The following is a 5,837-nucleotide window of genomic DNA, read 5'->3' as shown; positions in this document are numbered from 1 at the left end:
GTTTGTGTGTGAATGTTCCTGTCTCTGTGTTTGCACCAGATAGGACTGTTTAGGTTTTTGCACATTTATTGTTTTGTTAGTTATTTCATGTCTAGTTCCTTTATTAAAGAACATGAATAACCACCACGCTGCATTTTGGTCCGTTTCTCCTTCACCAGAGGAAAACCCTTACAGCATCAGCATATTTTTGGTTTACACTTTTGGTCAAAAGCCAACAATCACGCTAGTCAATTCTCAGACTTTCCGTGGTTGAATTGGACAACAAAGTGTTAAGAAATTGGTGCAGTTCATAAAGAAACTGCAAATACTTGTTTGACCTTTGACATGTGTCTAAATAAATATGATTTGGTCTATGTATCCCTTATCATCTGCTTCTTGACTTCAATAGATCTCAAAGCCGTCTGGAATTTTCCGTTTTTCACAACTGATTTGTCGCATTGAAGGGAACAAAGGTCCATGCCCTTAAAACAGTTCATCCACACATCGAAACATACTTCTAATTTTGCTCCATGGCCCGTAGTCATTGCAAAATCCAATATTGCTTTCAATTTCAATATATCTCTTTAAATCAAATTTCTCCATCAAAACTACACACGTGTCAACCATTGACTAGTTCATATCTAGGCACAACATTATTTGTGTGTGGATGCATATTTATTCACTGGACCTTAATCATGGACATTTCCTCAAAGAAATTGTTAATAAAATATCAATATGTCTCCTTGAATGATATCAGTCATTTACATTTCTCAACATGGATGCTTCTGAAACAGTCTCAAAATGATCAAATACTAATAACTTTGGTGAGACACTTACAGAACATAAGAAATATTTGGAACTAGTGGTTGGCCCATTTGACAGTTTCATGGGATTTAACATGAAACCGTCAACAACAAAAATAATTAAACACATAATTTCAGATTTAAACAATCCTTAGTTCATTATATGAACAATGACAATAATTAAATGTTAATTCATTCACTTTTTTTCCACTGTAATAAAAAAGCCTTTGTTAATTGCGACATCTTGTATTTTTCCACAGTGCTGCCCAAAGGCACAAGTTTAAGATCCACCTCTGACAATAATTACCTTGGTTGAATTTAAAAAGCCCCAACTCAGACTCAGACTCCAGTTCATTCATTTCTCAGTGTACATGTAACACCAGAGGACAGAGAATGAAGGAAATACCACTGTCTGTCATTATTGTACTACACATCTGGTCCTACGGTGTTAAAGGTAAGACATTTTGATAAACACTAACTATTTATTCAATGAAGATTGCGTTTTAGTATTCTTTACACATTCAAGGAATTGTGAGCACTGATGTTTTTTTCCTTAAGGCAGTGCCTATATGTGGTGTAACGTGTAACTAATAAAAGGCCTAGTACAGGGCAGAAACACTCATCTATACATTCCTTATCCAAGATACACTGTATTTGTTGAACAAAGGTCATTGTGCAGACAGATGATGCATAACAATAAATGTATTTTCTGTCATTTTCCAGCTCAAGAATCTGGAAAAGGCTGTCAAAGACCCCAACTGGTCAATGGCTTTGTTGACCCGGAGCAGAACATGTACCAGGATGGCATGACTTTGACTTATGCCTGTGATAAAGGTCTGAAAACACCAATGGAAGGCTGGTGGGGGATGATTACATGTGAGAATGGTAGATGGTCTGATACTCCTCTGTGTACGGGTAAGTACTGTCTTCTCTAACCTTGATCTATAGCAAAGAGGCTTATGTAAGAGTGGTGTAAAAACTCAGAAAAATATCCCTTTCGGTACAGGAAAGAGGGGATGTTGGTGTGACAGGACATATGATGCACTTGTGTTGTGAACAACATTCAGTACTATCATCTCCTGTACTTCGTTGTCCTTTATTTGTTTACTAATCATTGTTTGTACTGTATCTTCACAGCCAGTCGTTCTTGTGATGCACCTCCTCAAGTGAACCATGCAACCGTTGTTCAACAATATCAAAACAAGTTTAGTAATGGATCAAAAGTGGTTTATAAATGCAAACGATCCTACATAATGGAAGGGAATGCAGATGTAGTCTGCCTTAGGAGAATGGACCTCAGCCCCCACATGCAGTGAGTTCTGACATAAAGGGATGTGTCAGATTTGGACAAACAAGCCCTTTTCCTACTTACCCTGAGTGAGATTAACTTGAGCATGCTAGCTGTTCCATTAGACTTCCAGTTATTGACTCGCACAACTAGCCTTGTCTTCCTTCATTCTGGACGCAGGGATATACAATTTTTAACCATGACTTCATCTTGATTTGGGTAAATCGGAGCAGGGCTTAAAATCTCATACTATCCCTTTAAGATCCAATACTGATTTCTGTATTCTGACATCTGTACTGCATTTTTTTGTGTCACTGAAGAGAGCAGTACAGTATTGACTTTGAGCTTCAGTCCAGAGTCCTCCAGAAGGGTTTATAATAATATAACATAATCACGTGTTTAAAACTGACCATAAGCCTTGCTTCCGTTTCGTTGAAAAGTCAAAAGTGAGCGAATAACATTTCATGTAATAATCACATGTATCTCTTAATCTGAAATCTAATCACATTATTGGTCAAGTACACATATTTTCAGATGTTATCACATGTTATTGGTCAAGTACACATATTTTTAGATGTTATCACATGTTATTGGTCAAGTACACATATTTTCAGATGTTATCACATGTTATTGGTCAACTACACATATTTTCAGATGTTATCACATGTTATTGGTCAAGTACACATATTTTCAGATGTTATCACATGTTATTGGTCAAGTACACATATTTTTGAGATGTTATCACATGTTATTGGTCAAGTACACATATTTTCAGATGTTATCACATGTTATTGGTCAACTACACATATTTTCAGATGTTATCACATGTTATTGGTCAAGTACACATATTTTCAGATGTTATCACATGTTATTGGTCAAGTACACATATTTTTTAGATGTTATAACATGTTATTGGTCAAGTACACATATTTTCAGATGTTATCACATGTTATTGGTCAAGTACACATATTTTCAGATGTTATCACATGTTATTGGTCAAGTACACATATTTTTTAGATGTTATAACATGTTATTGGTCAAGTACACACATATTTTTGAGATGTTATAACATGTTATGTTATAACATGTTATTGGTCAAGTACACACATATTTTTTAGATGTTATCACATGTGCAGCGAAATGCTTGTGTTTCTAGCTCCAACAGGGCAGTAATACATGGCATTAAAACCAATTAAAATAAATAACAATACACACATAATCCGGAAAAATAACGAAATTAAGAAATATCAGAACAATATTTTTTTAATGCGCTGCTATACTGTAAAGCTTAGCTTGGTCATTCATTAAAGACATAATAGGAATGTATTGGTACACTTTGAAAGGGTCATTTCACAGCCTTCCTTGCTGAAATCTAACCTAATGCAGGTAAAGTCAATAACAACACATGCAACCTGTGGAAAACATTTATTTCCGCTTGCTGATTTCAATCTTTTACCAGATTCATTTTCACACCTACCATAACTCTCTCCAACAGGTCATGAGGCCTTACGGAAGTGTAGGGACAGCCAGTTTCAGTGCAATAACAAAAGGTGTTTACCGACCATATGGAGGTGCGACGGCGATGACGACTGTTCAGACAACAGCGACGAGGAAAACTGTGGTAAGTGGAAAAACAACAAACTTTTCTGAAATCTTCCAGTTGCCTAGATACCTTAATATGCTAATTTAGCTAGAGGGGAAGGGAAGGTCTCGGAGTCTTTTCTTCCTCTATGAACTTGTTATATCTCAGTCATTCTCGGTAGGTGTATTTTGTCTCTTAGTTACAATAGTTGTACTTAAATAATTGTTACAGTAGGCCTATTTTTGTCTCTCAGAATATGAACTACCATGTCATCCCATTCAGGTTATGAAAATGTAGATCATAACGGGTACGTTTTTTGTGCATCTCTACACGGTGGATTACAACATTTGTAAAAGTTTACAGTATTAAAAATATTATGATTTTTATTTCAGGTTGTTCATGATGAAGATGTGACTTACCGAAAGACCCGAGGATGGATAATACCTTGTCCATTTGTTCACATATTACAACATATGTGTATTTTCTTAACAGGGCTAGGAACAGCAAATCACCCGAAGAGAGGAAAAGAAAAATAGATTGTTTAGGATAAAACTGATAAATGTAGCTTTTACATTTGGGTCATGATATAGAAAATGATTTACAGCACAAGGGCTTCAAAATTCAAGAGGCACTCGCACATCTAAGCAGTCTTTTTTTGCAGGTGCATGGTAACAGTTGAACAAGATGAAGGACAAAGGAAACCGCACACTGCTCTTGATAGTATCACTGATCTTTAATGAGCTTACGTATCGGCCTCACGGCCTTCGTCAGGGCCGTGCACAAGGGGTTAAAATGGAGGGGAGCAGAGTAGGGTTCCATCATGACCGATCTCCATCATCTTAGGACTGGATAGAGCCTCCTGGGTGGCGCAGTGTTCTAAGGCTGTGCCAGTAGATATCCTGGTTCGAGTCCAGGCTCTGTCGCAGCCGCGCAGCCGGCAGGGATGTTCTTGTCCCGTTGTGCTCAAATGACTCCTGTGGTGGGATGAGTGCAATGCATGCTGACATGATCACAAGGTGTGCAATAGTAAAGAACTGCTCATGACTGGATTACATTTGGAAACAACAATCTGAAACTGTCAATAAATGAATGTGTATGTGGGACACTGATCCTCCTCTATCTTACATATGGTTTTCTTTATTTAGAGGTTGAATTGGACAGAAGTCAAGTTTATTTAGAGGTTGAATTGGACAGAAGTCAAGTTTATTTAGAGGTTGAATTGGACAGAAGTCAAGTTTATTTAGAGGTTGAATTGGACAGAAGTCAAGTTTATTTAGAGGTTGTATTGGATAGAAGTCAAGTTTATTTAGAGGTTGAATTGGACAGAAGTCAAGTTTATTTAGAGGTTGAATTGGATTTTATTTAGAGGTTGAATTGGACAGAGAAGTCGAGTTTATTTAGTTTATTTAGAGGGTTGAATTGGACAGAGAAGTCGAGTTTATTAGAGGTTGAATTGGACAGAGAAGTTGAGTTTATTTAGAGGTTGTATTGGACAGAAGTCAAGTTTATTTAGAGGTTGAATTGGACAGAAGTCAAGTTTATTTAGAGGTTGTATTGGACAGAAGTCAAGTTTATTTAGAGGTTGTATTGGACAGAAGTCAAGTTTATTTAGAGGTTGTATTGGATAGAAGTCAAGTTTATTTAGAGGTTGTATTGGACAGAAGTCAAGTTTATTTAGAAGATGTATTGGACAGAAGTTGAGTTTATTTAGAGGTTGTATTGGACAGAAGTCAAGTTTATTTAGAAGTTGTATTGGACAGAAGTTGAGTTTATTTAGAGGTTGTATTGGACAGAAGTCGAGTTTATTTAGAGGTTGAATTGGACAGAGAAGTCAAGTTTATTTAGAGAATGTTGTATTGGAATTGGAGACAGAAGTCAAGTTTATTTAGAGGTTGTATTGGACAGAGAATTTTTATTTAGAGGTTGTATTGGACAGACAGCAAGAAGTCAAGTTTATTTAGAGGTTGTATTGGATAGACAGAGATAAGTTATTTAGAGGTTGTATTGGACAGACAGAGAGAAGTCGAGGTTAAGTCGGGTATGTGCTGACCAACTGGCATGTGTCTTCACTGACATTTTCAACATGTCCCTGATTGAGTCTGTAATACCAACATGTTTCAAGCAGAAACTCTGTGCCCAAGAACACAAAAGCAACCTGCCTAAATGACTACAGACCTGTAGCCAT

General features: G+C 36.6%; 1 long non-coding RNA gene across 2 annotated transcripts; it reads left to right on the top strand.

Annotated features, from left to right (window-relative positions):
- Positions 1-1,086: 1,086 nt before the first annotated feature.
- Positions 1,087-5,482, top strand: LOC135538001 (uncharacterized). Of its 2 annotated transcripts, none has more exons than XR_010455311.1 (7): positions 1,087-1,236; positions 1,506-1,697; positions 1,920-2,094; positions 3,566-3,691; positions 3,906-3,959; positions 4,045-4,997; positions 5,100-5,482. It is a non-coding gene; the product is annotated as an uncharacterized LOC135538001 (long non-coding RNA). The 2 variants fall into 2 exon arrangements; XR_010455310.1 differs by having other exon boundaries at positions 1,088-1,236; positions 3,935-3,959; positions 5,100-5,480.
- Positions 5,483-5,837: the final 355 nt, after the last annotated feature.

Source organism: Oncorhynchus masou, unplaced genomic scaffold (assembly GCF_036934945.1).
Source record: "Oncorhynchus masou masou isolate Uvic2021 unplaced genomic scaffold, UVic_Omas_1.1 unplaced_scaffold_8853, whole genome shotgun sequence".
In the NCBI taxonomy this organism is placed as follows: Eukaryota; Metazoa; Chordata; class Actinopteri; order Salmoniformes; family Salmonidae; genus Oncorhynchus; species Oncorhynchus masou.
The sequence above is the reverse complement of the archived record's forward strand: the minus strand, read 5'-3'. Positions and strand labels throughout refer to the sequence as shown.